This window comes from Phoca vitulina, unplaced genomic scaffold (assembly GCF_004348235.1).
Source record: "Phoca vitulina isolate PV1807 unplaced genomic scaffold, GSC_HSeal_1.0 scaffold18, whole genome shotgun sequence".
Taxonomy (NCBI): Eukaryota; Metazoa; Chordata; class Mammalia; order Carnivora; family Phocidae; genus Phoca; species Phoca vitulina.
In genome coordinates, this window is record NW_022589721.1 from 25,976,003 (window position 1) to 25,991,261 (window position 15,259).

At 43.5% G+C, this 15,259-nt stretch overlaps 1 protein-coding gene across 1 annotated transcript in view; it reads right to left on the reverse strand.

Annotated features, from left to right (window-relative positions):
- KCNQ3 (potassium voltage-gated channel subfamily Q member 3) overlaps positions 1 to 15,259 on the reverse strand; it is a 305,937-nt gene that overhangs the window by 281,742 nt on the left and 8,936 nt on the right. The gene's annotated exons all lie outside the window — the stretch shown is intronic.

Genomic DNA, 15,259 nt, shown 5'->3' on the forward strand with positions numbered 1-15,259 from the left:
TTCTTGAGGTCATAAAAACACTGTACTGACCCCACGAGTGTAATCAATTCTCCAGCCTCCTACGTATATTTTTGCTTGGACTCATTGCCGACAGTATGATCGCTGGGCCTCTGAGGCCAGAGACATCAGCCACACAGTGACGGCCTCCAGAGGCTGGTGGGCCTCAGCCAATGGTGCCACTGACCCCATCAGAACCTCGGGAAAAGTCTGGGAGCAGTTTGGTTTAGCACAACTCGGGGTTCTTATGGCATTTTTGAGGCAGGGCCCAGGATGCTGAAAACCCTGCAAAACGGGAGACATTGCTGCCCAGCGAGGAAGTGTTCCCTCCAGAATGCTAACAGCATCTCCCACTGAGAAACCCTAAAAAGTATCCAACGACTTAATTTTTCAGGGAAGACGGAAAGGCACAGAGACATGAGTTTCTTGGTCAGAGCTGCATAGCAATTACAGACTTAAAAAAGGCTTGACCCCTCCAAGCACATCTGTTTTGTCCCCTCACCGCCCTGTCACCTCCCGCCCCGCCCAGAGTCCCCCGCTGCAGCCCCTGGGATAGTCACACCTCACTCCCCTGCTGCATTTCTCATTCCCAAGGCTTCACCGAAGTTACTCCTTCTGCCTTTAGCCCTAACCCTGACCCTAACGCCACTGCACCCTTCTATGACTAGATCACAGGTTGCCGCCTCCAGAAAGCCTGCCAGAGTCCTATCCCGGAACCAACCCACAGCAGTCTGCCTTGATTTTGACCTGTCAGTCTGCCTCTGTAGGAGTCATCTGTCACCACTGTCAACAGTATGGAGGCAACCGCCGTACAGCCCTGAAGCCGTCCTGAGGTCAGTGGACAGACAGGCAGGTCATACTTTCCCATTCTACCGATGAAAAATTTGAGGCTCGGGAAAGTTACACAATTTACTGGAGGTCACACAGATGGCAAAATAAGGATTTGCTCACATGTGAAGGCAGAGCCCACATCACAGCTGTGACGCCACCCTGCCTCGCTGTGCGGTCATGTGCATGGGCCCCTCCCGTCTGGACAGTGAGGTCTTTAAAGGCAGGAGCTGTGTCAGGTCCATCCACTCTTACTTTATGGCAAACCCTCTGGAAATAATGTCAAGGAGCCCAGAACAAGAGCCCTGCTATCCTATCTCCTGTGCCACGGCCCCTTCGTTCCAGGAAGCCACCTCTGGCCTGACGTGACCTCCCTTCAGGTACAAGGAGAGTCAGGGACAGGGCCACACAGTGAGACGTCCCCTGAGGTTTCCTGCCTCCCACCCCAGCCCCAACAAGCAACTATAGTTAAATACAGTAGCTTCAATCAGACGGACTGATTACCATCCAGTCATTTCTTTCTGGCTCAGCAGTTTGCTTGGATATACAACAGGCAAGGCCCACCAGGGCTTCCAGAACCGTGTCCTACACCCTCAACCACTCTGGGTAGGAAAGGCAGTTGTGGGCACCCCAGAATCTGACGGCCACTCGAGCAGGGCCTGAGGACTGACACGGCAGGGAGAGAAGACCCTGGTGATGTTGGTCATCACTCCCAGCCTCTAATATGGGCTCCTAGTGACAACAGCATGGTGGACATGCTGGTGTCTACCCAGAAACCACTCCTCCACCCTCTCCTCCTAATAGAACTCCATTCTGTCTGGCTGGCTACGTGCCAGGCCCTCGGGAGTGAATCAGAACCATTCATGGTAGCCATTTATGGTACTTCCCTTGGCCTTCACCTCAATGGTCCATGGAAGGGGAGCAGGCGACCTAGTTCTGGTTCGTGATACAGAAGGGAAAACATGCTGTCCCTCCTATGGTGCCCAAGGAATTGGTCAGAAGCAGCCTGGCTCTGGTGGATCTAACCAGATGATGGTACACAGCTGGACCTGAACAACATCTCTTAGGGCGATCATGATTTCATAGACATCAGAATAAAATGGGGGCAGAGTAAAGAGTAATAGCGAAAGCCAGACAAGACTTGAAGCTGCGTGATGTGGGTCCAGATTTCAAGTCTTAACTGTGAGATGTAGAAGACATGATTGCACCTGTCAAGGCTGAGCTTCCGCGTCTACATCCCAGGTCAGAGGACTCATGTGCATGCAATGCCTCACTTCAGAGTCCTCCAATTACATTCTTTAAAACGGACTTTATTTTTTAGAACAGTTTTCGATTTACAGAAACACGGAGACTATGGTACAGACAGTTCCCATATAACACAACGCTCAATTTCCCCATTACCAACATCTTAGACTAGTATGGTGCATTTGTTGCAACTGATGGGCCAATGCTGATGCATTCTTATTAAGTAAAGTCGGTACCTTATTCCGATTTCCTTAGTTTTTACCTGATGTCCTTTTTCTGTTCCAGAATCACATCCCAGCATACTACATTTCATTTAGTTGCCACATTTGCACAGGCTCCTCCCAGCTGTGATGGTCTCTACATCTTCCCTTATTCTAGATGACCCTGACAGTTTTGAGGAGCACTGCCCAGGTATTGCGTAACTAGGCAGGTGTCTTTCTCAGCACCCCTGCTTCCTCAGGAAACCTGAGTCAGGCCGTAGAGTCCCTTTCTCTGCACCCTCCCCCCCGCCTCTGCCTCTTCCCCCCACAATGTCAGTTCCTTCCTTGTACCACATCAGTCACACATTCTTCTAGAACATCATCCTATTCAGGGCCACAACTTCAAGGTGGAAATTACGAGAGTGACCTCAGTATTACTTTTATTCGCGGACATTTTTATCTTAGCAGGACTGCAAAAGAACAGCCATTTATCAGACACTGACCATGAGCCCAAACTAGGTTTTGGACTGTATTACAACCATTTCATTGAATCTTTACACCAACTATGTGCATAAGCATGGTCCATGTTACAAAGAAGGAAACAAGTCTGGGCTTCTTAAGCCATTCGCTCAAGGTTACTCAGCTGAGCAACGGCACAGCCGGGATTCAAAGTCACTCTTACTGGTACTTGTTTCTGCTTCTGTCACTTAAACTGCACACCTCTTGGGGCTGGCACTATGTCCACTGACCCAACCCTGGGCATCTGATGTACCAGGTACAGCATTAGACTTTGGGCGGCAGAGAATGGATATTGGCACATAGCAAATGTACAACGACAAAGCCAGCCTCCAGCCTTTCTAAATAACCCAATGCAAGGTTCATCCGGCTGTTGGTTTTATGGTCCCAGTTTCTCTTGCCTCAATTTCAGCCCCTTTCCTTCAGGGTGAGAATAAATCAGACTTTTGAGTTCACAGTCATGGTCATGGCCACACATGGGAAAATGAAGGAAGCAATGGTCTTTAACCTTGTATATATGTTGAAATCTACTTTTTGTTGATGGAAATCTTCCCTGATCCATGTTGACAACTTTTCCTGAGCCCCAAGTAGACTCAGTAAACGTATACACTAGAGTGGGTATCGCACCACTACGCAATTAGTTATTACCTACCCAATCATGAGCCTGTCGAGGGCAAAAAGTGACTTATCCATCCCTGCCTCCCCTAGTGCCAGCCCAAGGTCTGGCATCTTTGAGGCCTGAAATCAACGTCTGCTGAACAATCAGGCAGAATTCCTTGAGTTCCATCAGCAGATACTTGGAGGTATGGATATTACACCTAAAGGATTAATATTTCCCCATGAAATCTCTTCCCAACCACATAAGGTGCTAAAATGATGGCTAAAAAAGGGAGTTCAAGAAGAAATGGGGGGGGGGCAAGATGGCGGAGGAGTAGGAGACCTGGATTTCGTCTGGTCCCAGGAATTCAGCTGGTTAGGGATCAAACCATTCTGAACACCTACGAACTCAACAGGAGATCGAAGAAAAGAATAGCAACAACTCTCTGAACAGAAAAGCGACCACTTTCTGGAAGGTAGGACATGTGGAGAAGTGAATACGAGGTGATATTCGGGAGGATAGACGGCGGGGGAGGGGCCTCCGTCGGCCGCTTCTGGCAAGTGATAGAGCCGCGGAGCACAAAATCGGAACTTTTAGAAGTCGGCTCTGCTGAGGGATGTCGCTCCACTGGCTAAGCTGGGGGTGGAACCCTCGCGGGACCATGTGGTCTCAGGACCCTCAGGGTCACAGAAAGACCGGGGGTGCCTGAGTGCGGCAGAGCTCCCAGGTATCGGAGCAGGGAAGCCGGCTGCAGAGAGGGAGCCCAGGCGCGGGCTCTCAGCTCGGGGTTGCCATAAACCGTGATCTGCGACACAGTCGGGCCACTGCTCCTCCAGCAGGGACCCAACAAGCGGCAGATCCGGGGAGACTCACCTTCTTCCCCCGGGAGGAGAGGCGCGGGAGCGCACCGCGGGGATCTGCTGGGTTTGGAGACTCCACCCGGGGTCGGGTGCCAGAAAGAAAGGCGCGGTCACAGGCCGGGTGAGCGCGGAGTGTGGCCGGAGACCGGGGAGACGGGAGTGATTGACTGCTTTTCTCTGGGGGCTCACTGAGGAGCGGGACCCCGAGTTCTCGGCTCCTCCGGGGCGGAGACTGGGAGGCCGCCATTTTCACTCTCCGCCTCCAAAGCTGTATGGAAAGCTTGCAGGGAACAAAAGCTCCCGAGAGCAAATCCCAGCAGATTACTTAGCCCCGACCGGCAAGGGCGGGGCAATTCCGCCTCCGGCAAAGACATTTGGGAACCACGGCAACAGGCCCCTCCCCCAGAAGATCAGCGAGAACAGCCAGCCAAGACCAAGTTTACCGATCAATGAGAACGGCAGAACTCCAGCGCTAGGGGAATACTGCACATAGAATTCATGGCTTTTTTACCATGATTCTATAGTCTTTCAAAGTTAATTTTTTTTTAACTGTCTTTTTTTTTTTTTGAATTTTTCTTTTTCCCTTTCTCAACCAACATCTTATCAATCCCTTTTTTAAAAAAAAATATTTTTATTTTTCATTTTTAGAGTCATATTCTAACCCTTCATAGTAGTTACCCATATTTTTGGCATATATATATAAGTTGCTCTCTCTTTAAAATTTTGAGATAGTTTCTTCTAACAGATCAAAATATACCCGAAATCTCCAGTGTATGGTTTTTTTCTACTCCGCTGCCTGATCACATTCTCTCCTTTTTCTTTCTTTTTTTTTTAAATCCTCTTCTTTCTTTTTTCAAACAAATTCTTATCAATTCCTTTTATAAAATTTTTTATAATTGCCATCTTTACAGTCATATTCCATCCCTTCATCATATCAATCCTTATTTTTGTACATATATAAGTTTTTCTTTCTTTAAAATTTTGGGAGGCACTTTCTTCTAACAGACCAAAACACACCCAAAATCTAGTGTGTGGCACTGATCTATATACCAGCCTGATCATATTTGATCATATTCTGTTTTTTTGGTTTGTTTTGTTCTGTTTTTGTTTGTTTTTATCTTTATCTTTTTCTTTTTTCTTTTTTTTTTTTTCCTTTTTTCTCTCTTTCCCTTTCTTTTCCCACTGCTTCTGGTCTATTCTGATGTGTTTAGAGTATATTTTCTGGGGACGTTGTTACCCTGTTAGCATTTTGTTCTCTCATTAATCTATTCTCCTCTGGACAAAATGACAAGATGGAAAAAAATCACCTCAACAAAAAGAACAAGAGGTAGTACCGACTGCCAGGGACCTACTCAATATGGACATTAGTACGATGTCGGATCTAGAGTTCAGAATCATCACTTTAAAGATACTAGCTGGGCTTGAAAAAAACATGGAAGTTATTAGAGAAACCCTTTCTGGAGAAGTAAAAGAACTAAAATCGAACCAAGTAGAAATCAAAAAGGCTATTAATGAGGTGCAATCAAATATGGGGGCGCTAACTGCTAGGATAAATGAGGCAGAAGAAAGAATCAGTGAGATAGAAGACCAAATGATGGAAAATAAAGAAGCTGAGAAAAAGAGAGATAAACAACTACTGGATCACGAGGGCAGAATTCGAGAGATAAGCGATACCATAAGACGAAACAACATTAGAATAATTGGGATCCCAGAAGAAGAAGAAAGAGAGAGGGGGGCACAAGGTACAATGGAGCAAATTATAGCAGAGAACTTCCCTAATTTGGGGAAGGAAACAGGCATCAAAATCCAGGAAGCACAGAGAACCCCTCTTAAAATCAATAAAAATAGGTCAACACCCCGACATCTAATAGTAAAACTTACGAGTCTCAAAGATAAAGAGAAAATCCTGAAAGCAGCTTGGGACAAGAGGTCTATAACCTACAATGGTAGAAACATTAGATTGGCAACAGACCTATCCACAGAGACCTGGCAGGCCAGAAAGGACTGGCAGGATATATTCAGAGCACTAAATAAGAAAAATATGCAGCCAAGAATACTATATCCAGCTAGGCTGTCATTGAAAATAGAAGGAGAGATAAAAAGCTTCCAGGACAAACAAAAACTAAAGGAATTTGCAAACACGAAACCAGCCCTACAAGAAATCTTGAAAGGGGTCCTCTAAGCAAAGAGAGAGCCTAAAAGCAACATAGACCAGAAAGGAACACAGACAATATACAGTAACAGTCACCTTACAGGCAATACAATGGCACTAAATTCCTATCTTTCAATAGTTACCCTGAATGTAAATGGGCTAAATGCCCCAATCAAAAGACACAGGCTATCAGATTGGATTAAAAAACAAGACCCATTGATATGCTGTCTGCAAGAGACTCATTTTAGACCCAAAGACACCCCCAGATTGAAAGTGAGGGGGTGGAAAACCATTTACCATGCTAATGGACACCAAAAGAAAGCTGGGGTGGCAATCCTTATATCAGACAAATTAGATTTTAAACCAAAGACTCTAATAAGAGATGAGGAAGGACACTATATCCTACTTAAAGGGTCTATCCAACAAGAAGATCTAACAATTGTAAATATCTATGCCCCTAACATGGGAGCAGCCAATTATATAAGGCAATTAATAACAAAAGCAAAGAAACACATTGACAACAATACAATAATAGTGGGGGATTTTAACACCCCCCTCTCTGAAATGGACAGATCGTCTAAGCAAAAGATCAACAAGGAAATAAAGGCTTTAAATGACACACTGGACCAAATGGACTTCAGAGATATATTCAGAACATTCCATCCCAAAGCAACAGAATACACATTCTTCTCTAGTGCCCATGGAACATTCTCCAGAATTGATCACATCCTAGATCATAAATCAGGTCTCAACAGGTACCAAAAGATTGGGATCATTCCCTGCCTATTTTCAGACCACAATGCTTTGAAACTAGAACTCAATCACAAGAGGAAAGTCGGAAAGAACTCAAATACATGGAGGCTAAAGAGCATCCTACTAAAGAACGAATGGGTCAACCAGGAAATTAAAGAAAAATTTTAAAAATTCAAAGAAACCAATGAAAATGAAAACACAACTGTTCAAAATCTTTGGGATGCAGCAAAGGCAGTCCTAAGAGGAAATTATATAGCAATACAAGCCTTTCTCAAGAAATAAGAAAGGTCTCTAGTACACAACCTAACCCTACACCTAAAGGAGCTGGAGAAAGAACAGCAAATAAAGCCTAAACCCAGCAGGAGAGGAGAAATAATAAAGATCAGAGCAGAAATTAATGAAATAGAAACTAAAAGAACAGTAGAACAGATCAACGAAACTTGGAGCTGGTTCTTTGAAAGAATTAACAAGATTGATAAACCCCTGGCCAGACTTATCAAAAAGAAAAGAGAAATGACCCAAATCAACAAAATCATGAATGAAAGAGGAGAGATCACAACCAACACCAAAGAAATACAAACAATTATAAGAACATATTATGAGCAACTATATGCCAGCAAATTAGATAACCTGGAAGAAATGGATGCATTCCTAGAGATGTATCAACTACCAAAACTGAACCAGGAAGAAATAGAAAACCTGAACAGACCTATAACCACTAAGGAAATTGAAACAGTCATCAAAAATCTCCCAACAAACAAAAGCCCAGGGCCAGAGGGCTTCCTAGGGGAATTCTACCAAACATTTCAAGAAGAATTAATACCTATTCTTCTGAAACTGTTCCAAAAAATAGAAATGGAAGGAAAACTTCCAAACTCATTTTATGAGGCCACCATTACCTTGATCCCCAAACCAGACAAAGACCCCATCAAAAAGGAGAATTACAGACTAATATCCCTGATGAACATGGATGCAAAAATTCTCACCAAAATACTAGCCAATAGGATCCAACAGTACATTAAAAGGATTATTCACCACGACCAAGTGGGATTTATCCCTGGGCTGCAAGGTTGGTTCAACATCCGCAAATCAATCAACGTGATCCAATACATTAACAAAAGAAAGAACAAGAATCATATGATCCTCTCAATAGATGCAGAAAAAGCATTTGACAAAGTACAGCATCCTTTCTTGATCAAAACTCTTCAGAGTATAGGCATAGAGGGTACATACCTCAATATCATAAAAGCCATCTATGAAAAACCTACAGCGAATATCATTCTCAATGGGGAAAAACTGAGAGCTTTCCCCCTAAGGTCAGGAACGCGGCAGGGATGTCCACTATCACCACTGCTATTCAACATAGTATTGGAAGTCCTAGCCACAGCAATCAGACAACAAAAAGAAATCAAAGGCATCCAAATCGGCAAAGAAGAAGTCAAACTCTCACTCTTTGCAGATGATATGATACTTTATGTGGAAAACCCAAAAGACTCCACCCCAAAACTGCTAGAACTCATACAGGAATTCAGTCAAGTGGCAGGATATAAAATCAATGCACAGAAGTCAGTGGCATTCCTACACACCAACAACAAGACAGAAAGAGAAATTAAGGAGTCGATCCCATTTACAATTGCACCCAAAACCATAAGATACCTAGGCATAAATCTAACCAAAGATGCAAAGGATCTGTACTCAGAAAACTATAAAATACTCATGAAAGAAATTGAGGAAGACACAAAGAAATGGAAAAACGTTCCATGCTCATGGATTGGAAGAACAAATATTGTGAAGATGTCAATGCTACCTAGAGCAATCTACACATTCAATGCAATCCCCATCAAAATACCATCCACTTTTTTCAAAGAAATGGAACAAATAATCCTAAAATTTGTATGGAACCAGAAAAGACCCCGAATAGCCAGAGGAATGTTGAAAAAGAAAAGCAAAGCTGGCGGCATCACAATTCCGGACTTCCAGCTCTATTACAAAGCTGTCATCATCAAGACAGTATGGTACTGGCACAAAAACAGACACATAGATCAATGGAACAGAATAGAGAGCCCAGAAATGGACCCTCAACTCTATGGTCAACTAATCTTTGACAAAGCAGGAAAGAATGTCCAGTGGAAAAAAGACAGTCTCTTCAACAAATGGTGTTGGGAAAACTGGATAGCCACATGCAGAAGAATGAAACTGGACCATTTCCTTACACCACACACAAAAATAGACTCCAAATGGTTGAAAGACCTAAATGTGAGACAGGAGTCCCTCAAAATCCTTGAGGAGAACACAGGCAGCAACCTCTTCGACCTCAGCCGCAGCAACTTCTTCCTAGAAACATCGCCAAAGGCAAGGGAAGCAAGGGCAAAAATGAACTATTGGGACTTCATCAAGATAAAAAGCTTTTGCACAGCAAAAGAAACAGTCAACAAAACCAAAAGACAACCGACAGAATGGGAAAAGATATTTGCAAATGACATATCAGATAAAGGGCTAGTATCCAAAATCTATAAAGAACTTATCAAACTCAACACCCAAAGAACAAAGAATCCAATCAAGAAATGGGCAGAAGACATGAACAGACATTTTTCCAAAGAAGACATCCAAATGGCCAACAGACACATGAAAAAGTGCTCAACATCACTCGGCATCAGGGAAATCCAAATCAAAACCTCAATGAGATACCACCTCACACCAGTCAGAATGGCTAAAATTAACAAGTCAGGAAACAGCAGATGTTGGCGGGGATGCGGAGAAAGGGGAACCCTCCTACACTGTTGGTGGGAATGCAAGCTGGTGCAGCCACTCTGGAAAACAGTATGGAGGTTCCTCAAAAAGTTGAAAATAGAGCTACCATACGATCCAGCAATTGCACTACTGGGTATTTACCCCAAAGATACAAAAGTAGGGATCTGAAAGGGTACGTGCACCCGATGTTTATAGCAGCAATGTCCACAATAGCCAAACTGTGGAAAGAGCCAAGATGTCCATCGACAGATGAATGGATAAAGAATAGGTGGTATATATATACAATGGAATATTATGCAGCCATCAAAAGGAATGAGATCTTGCCATTTGCAACGACGTGGATGGAACTGGAGGGTATTATGCTGAGCGAAATAAGTCAATCAGAGAAAGACATGTATCATATGACCTCACTGATATAAGGAATTCTTAATCTCAGGAAACAAACTGAGGGTTGCTGGAGTGGGGGGTGGGATGGGAGGGATGAGGTGACTGGGTGATAGATACTGGGGAGGGTATGTGCTCTGGTAAGCGCTGTGAATTGTGCAAGACTGTTGAATCTCAGATCTGTACCTATGAAACAAATAATGCAATATATGTTAAGAAAAAAAGAAGAAGAAGAAGATAGCAGGAGGGGAAGAATGAAGGGGGGGAAATCGGAGGGGGAGACGAACCATGAGAGACGATGGACTCTGAAAAACAAACTGAGGGTTCTAGAGGGGAGCGGGGGGAGGATGGGTTAGCCTGGTGATGGGTATTAAAGAGGGCATGTTCTGCATGGAGCACTGGGTGTTATGCACAAACAATGAAGCATGGAACACTACATCTAAAACTAATGATGTAATGTATGGGGATTAACATAACAATAAAAAAATTAATTAAAAAAATTGAAGGCAAAATATAGAGAAAAATATGAGAAAACTAAGAGGATTTGTCACCTGCAGACCTGGCGTATACTAAATGCTGAAGTATGTTTAAGCTTAAGGGACACCATATACAGTGAATACTTGAATCTTCAATAAAAAATGAAAAACAATATAAATGGTAAACATGTTGGTAAAAAGAAAACATTTTTTCTCTTAATTTTTTTGGTAAAAAGAAAACTTTTTCTCTTAATTTTTTTAATGTACATAAGACTTTTTAAAGCAAAAATTATTGCATTAGATTTTTGTGGGACTGGCAACGCATGAATTGTAAATATATGGCAATGCATGAATTGTAAATATATGATAACCATAGCAAAAAAATACAATTGTACTTTTTATGCATTTGAAATAAAGTGGTACAATATTAACTACAAAAAAAAAAAAAAGAAGAAATCTCAACATTCCCTCTATCATTCCAGAATCCTGAAGTGTGAATGTTAATTACTTCCCCAGAAAACCAGAACGGAGGCAAAGGGCGAAAGTCATGGGACCACACTTTACAACCATGATCCTTCCATTTTCTCAGCAAAAGATGTGTTTGTAAGAGCAACTGGAATATCTATTTTCATCTTGTTTTGAAAATGCTAATGTTTCTCACGTCATAAATTAGTAAGATTCTTCATTCTTTGAAAGTATCGCAAAAACCACTCAGAATCATAGTGTCAGCAGGACTGAAGGTCTCCAGGCTTATTTTAAGCAACTCTCCTGTTCTATTTTGTGAAAATTCCTAATATGTGAACACACGATAATCTCAACAGGAGACAGCTCCTTCCCCCAAAGGGTATCACAGACAATGGTTTCATGGTGCCAGGTTTGAGAATTCTGGCACACAGCGGAGCTCAGAAATGTTAGCTATCGCTAGAAACTAGGCACTGAACTGACATATTTACACATACTTTTATTTCAGATTTTTTTTCTTGAATGACTGTCCTAAATGAAAAATTAATGATGGGGAAAAACACTACAGAATTACCATGACCCTCAGGCCACAAAGACTTCCTTTACTTAAGAACCACTGAGAAGACATAGAAACACCTGTGAACTCATGTCACGGTATTTCCTTCACTTAAACGAAGTGAGTAGCAGTCACGGCCGGTCCCCTCCCATTTTGCTCCAGAACCCACTGGCAGCACCTGCCAAACGTGGCCTTTGACAAATACCTTTGGCAAACAGCCCAAATTTCCGTCGAAGGGATTTCTCTGAGAGGTAATATCACGGAGCAGCCCTGAGCCAGGGATGGATGGAGTTTGAGGATAATTGTGCATCTTTCCACACTGCAGTCCAGGGTCCCCAGGGGCTGAGCTTTAAGGACCCCATGGTAACCTGCTTGAAAATGCGTCCTCCAGCCACTTTCTCCTTTCTGTCGGATTTCCCTGCCTTTCCCGTTTTACTTATTTCTCTATTTTTTTTTTTTTTTTTGTTATCACCTCCTAAATTGTGCATTCTCAATAGGAATGGTATCATCTTCAAGGGGGGCAAAATCAGTTCTTGGGGGGAATGGAGCTAGGTGAAAAAAATCTTACTCTTTTTATATATCAAGCTCAGATATACACACAGTCTACAAAGAAATATGCAATATACCTGTGGCATTAAAATGTCATGGGTGGGGGCAATTAGGGGAAACATGTCTTAAAAACTCCTCAAAGAGGAGATAGTGAAAACAAGATGGGATAATCCTGTGTTAAATAAACCATTTGCCCTGAGCTCTTTGGCTCAGAGAGCAACCATAGGAACACCGGCTAAGATCCAATCTCAGCACTCTGCTGAGCACTTGTGTGAATTACTTCATTTAATCCATTCAACAACCTGTAAGGCAGGGAGTATTAGGTCCATTTAACTGATTAAAAGTAAAATGACTTGTTAAGGCTACAGAGCCAAAGAGCCTAAGCCTCAGGGTTAGAACTCTGGGATCCTGGGGGCTGGGCTCTCAGCCACACGTTAGGAGAATCATCTCGAGTGTTAAGCCCAACATGGCACAGGGAAGCAACTCTACAAATGTCAGTTCCTCTTGTTAATGAAAATAAATCAGGTTTCCATGAACGGCCCAAACGGCAGTGCTGTCCCATATGTGACTATAAACAACCCAAACAGATAAAAACATTAGTTACAAGATGCTGGTTTTGAATGCTCCAACTCCATGCTGACCTCAATGGAAAGCAGAGACTACTTGATATGACTCTTGGCAGAGGACTAGAGGGTGGGGGGTGGGGGGGAGGTGGGGAAAAGGTGGTCTGGGTATTGGGAATTTTAGCAGAAGAGAAATCCTCCTTGGCAAGAGGCCGCCTGGAACCTGTGTATGGACTCCAGATCAGCCTGCCCCTGGCTTTCCTCTTTCTTCTGTTCATTTGATCCAGACCCTAAGCCAGTGTAACCCAGAAGAATTCAGCTGTAGCAAAACTTCTCCATTGGTACACAGCTGTTGGAGCATCATGAGCAGAAGCCGACGTGGCTGCATGGAACCCAGCCTTGGAAGAAGACCCGAGTTCAGGTCCTTCCTTTGTCATCAGCATGACTATAGGCAAGTTTTTAAGGGCTCTGGACCTCAGTTTCATCTTCTCTACCATTCCTTCCAGCTCTGAAGTCCTCTGAGGTCTATAATCGGCCAAGTGCCTCTCTTGGTGCTGGGTCCATAAATCCCATAAACTGCTGTTATGTAATTACTGCTGATCAGTTTGATTAGACTTGCTGATTACTAAGGCCTTCTGGTTCCATTTTCGGGACTGACATCACCAGGTGGAGAAGCATCCATGACTGATATATGTGGGGTGAGATAAAGCAAAAGCTGGGATCCTAAGAAAGGGTAGGAGTAGGGAGATAAACAGTGTGATAGTGCTAAGTGATTTTCCATTAGTACAGATGGTCGGGACTGGATGAACACATTCCCCTAGTGCAGTATGTTGGATAATATTTCACCCCATCCCTTCAAAAAGACACCCATAATCGCAGAAACGGGCTTGAACTGCTAACGAAAGTTTACAAAGAATCTAAGGGTCAATGGCAAAGAAACTCTGTCAGGCTGCCTACTCCTTAAGAAAGCCAGATGTGGCAAAAAAAAAAAGAAGGGATTTGCTCTAAGAATTATTGTTACTCATATGTATAAAGCAGGAATCCTATTGATGTTGCCCAAGGAGGACTATAATAAACTATGAAATGATGCAAAAACATTGCTTATAATTGATATGTTGGGCTTATATGCCCCAACTCAACTGCTACAGTCTTAGAGGGTCCAGACGATTTTACACGTCTCTGGAAGGAGGGAGGATGGAAGAGAGGAAAAGGAGATCCTAGCCCAGGTCTCAGCAAGGAGAGAAGCCCACCACAGGAGGAACCCAAGCAGAGCCAAGGTATGGTGTGTTCCGTGAGCCAACTGCTACATACACACTTTTATTCTTCATAAACTACAAGCAAGAGGCAATCTTATTCCTGAATTATAACCTAGTTTGTTCTCCCAAGAGCACATTTCAAACAAACTCCTCTATTCCTCTGTGGCAGAATGAAAAGTCCCATCCAACAAGACCACAGTTCGGAAGGCACCGTATCTGCATCCTATGACACCAGCATAACCAGAGGTGGCCCGAGACCTCAGTATTGACATCACCTTGTCACCTGCAAACCTCTTCCTCGTCAGTGTCCCCAAAGGTGAGCACCTTCCATCCCTGTGGATGTGCGTGCTGAGTTAGATTACTGATGGGTTCCTGGTATCAGGTAATGCATAACGACAGCAATGTGGCAAATGTGTGCGTGGGCAGATTCTCAGACCCAGACAGAGAGTTCCCAACCATGGACTCATCTGATCCTTCTAGAGCTTTAGGGAAATGCCACCATAGTTCCCAAAGCACTCCCTCACACATTTTCTCCCGGGATTCTTACATCAATCCCATGCAGAAGGCATCTGCAGATGGTGGGACTACTGAGGTGTCCGAACCACATGGCTAATGCAATTCTCCTAACAGCTCACCCAATGCACTTCTCACAAACCCACAGCTGTCTTGGGCCACCCCAGACCAGAGCCACATGGCACCGTGTCTACAAAGGGTTTTTAATCAATCCACACTGGAAGACCTTTCCCTTGCTTCTTTTTACATTGCTCAATTTTAAAGAGATGTAACAAATTCTCTTTTCATTCTGTCAAAACTTCAAGACCCAGACAAAAAAAGAGAGAGCAGGACGTTGATTCTTTGGAAAATACCATAGGATCCCCGTTGACCTATGAAACTTTCAAACATAAATGGAATTATTTTTCATGAATACAAACTTGAAAGGGGGAGCTTCCTAATAACGCAAGAATAATAATGGAGTATCCAAGTTAATTGCATGTAGCCTTCAGTTCTCCAAGCAGGAGAGGAAGGCTGGTCATCAACTGGACAAACAGTAGGACCTTCATCTTCCCTCCAGTCTCGTAAATCTCCTTTGGAGGAACCTCCTTAACACAACAC